The following is a 1,849-nucleotide window of genomic DNA, read 5'->3' as shown; positions in this document are numbered from 1 at the left end:
ATGTTTGCATAGAGAAATCGTTCTTAAAAGGCAATGGAGTAGTAGCCGTATTAATAATAGTAATAGGTTCTGATGAGGGAGAGGCGAGCGGAGATCTTGGCATTCCCCCGGGGGCTTAGTTTAGCTTGTATCTACCCCTGTGCTTAGCCCGGTACTTGGCATATTTTTGTCTTGTCTTATGATGTCGAGTCGTTTCTGACCCATAGTGACACCATGGACACATCTCTCTCAGAACACCCCGCTCTCAATCTGCAGTCATTCTGGTAGTATATACGGAGAGTTTTCTTGGTAAAAATTTGGAGGTGGTTTACCATTGCCACTTTCCTTGCAGTAAACGAGAGTCTCCGCCCTCGACTGTCTCCCATGCTGCTGCTGCTCCACGGGTGAGTTTTGACTTGTCGCAGATTACCTTCCTCTCGCTAGCCACTGCCCAATCTAGGAATGGAATGGGTAGGCCTCTGCTTAACTCTCCCTCCCATAGCTGAGACTGGTAGCGTACTGGAAACTCTCCAGGTGCGACCCTGAGAGGCGACTTGGCATATAGTAAGTGCTTAATACTTATATTATTATTATTTTTGTTACTGCTTAATAACAAATAATAATAACAGTAATAATAATAATTATTATTATTATCCTCCCCCTCCCCATCCCCCCGCCTTACCTCCTTCCCCTCCCCACAGCACCTGTATATATGTATATATGTTTGTACATATTTATTACTCTATTTTATTTGTACATATTTATTCTGTATTATTTTATTTTGTTAATATATTTTGTTTTGTTCTCTGTCTCCCCCTTCTAGACTGTGAGCCTGCTGTTGGGTAGGGACCGTCTCTATATGTTGCCAACTTGTACTTCCCAAGTGCTTAGTACAGTGCTGTGCACACTGTAAGCCCTCAATAAATACGATTGAATGAATGAATGTGCCGTGCACTGTACTAAGCACGGGGGTAGATATAAGTTTATCAGGTTGGACCTGTGCTAGAGTGAATAGAGCACAGGCCTGGGAGTCGGAAGGTCATGGGTTCTAATCCTGGCTCTGCCACTTGTCAGCTCTGTGACCTTGGGCAAGTCACTGCACTTCTCTTTGCCTCAGTTACCTCATCTGTAAATTGAGGATTGAGACTGCGAGCCCCACAGGGGACAGGAACTATATCCAACCCGAGTTGCTTGTATCCACCTCAGCGCTTAGTACAGTACATCGTAAGCACTTAACAAATACCATAATTATTATTATTATTAGCACATGGAGCTCAGTCTTAATCCCCATTTTACAGATGAGGTAACTGAGGCACAGAGAAGTGAAATGACTTGCCCAACGTCACACAGCAGATGAGCAGCAGAATCGGGATTAGAACCCTTGATCTTCTGACTCCCAGCCCCGTGCTCAATTCACTACGCCATGCTGCTTTCAAGGGACTTGAGCAGGGAATGACATTTGCCCAAGATAACCAAGCTGGAAACTGCTCTTTTCTGAGGTCGTCCCCAAGAATCCCACACACATGCCTCTGAATTACCAAACCTCCTGTTCGTTGCCCAACAGCATTTCATTTGCCAGCCATAAACTGATGCTCCTCTAGCCACAGCATCCTACTGACTTTTATTTTTGTGTATTTGTCCTTGTCTGTTATGCTTTCTTAATGTTTTATTGTTTCATCCCTCCTGATGCGTCAGTCTCCAGTTCATATTCATAATGTATGAGCCATTTGAGGGACAAGGCCCGTGTCTAATTCCCACTTTTGTATGCTTTCAATCAATCAATCAATCAATTGTATTTATTGAGTGCTTACTGTGCAGAGCACTGTACTAAGCACTTGGGAAGTACAAGTTGGCAAACTAGCATTTAGTG

General features: G+C 43.8%; 1 non-coding gene across 1 annotated transcript; it reads right to left on the bottom strand.

The window, feature by feature from the left end:
• Window positions 1–393: 393 nt before the first annotated feature.
• LOC119931887 lies at window positions 394–531 on the bottom strand. Its single transcript, XR_005452191.1, has one exon. It is a non-coding gene; the product is annotated as a small nucleolar RNA SNORA7 (small nucleolar RNA).
• Between the last annotated feature and the right edge of the window lie 1,318 nt (window positions 532–1,849).

This window comes from Tachyglossus aculeatus, chromosome 8 (genome assembly GCF_015852505.1).
Source record: "Tachyglossus aculeatus isolate mTacAcu1 chromosome 8, mTacAcu1.pri, whole genome shotgun sequence".
Lineage (NCBI taxonomy): Eukaryota > Metazoa > Chordata > Mammalia > Monotremata > Tachyglossidae > Tachyglossus > Tachyglossus aculeatus.
This window is presented reverse-complemented; position numbering and strand designations above follow the sequence as displayed.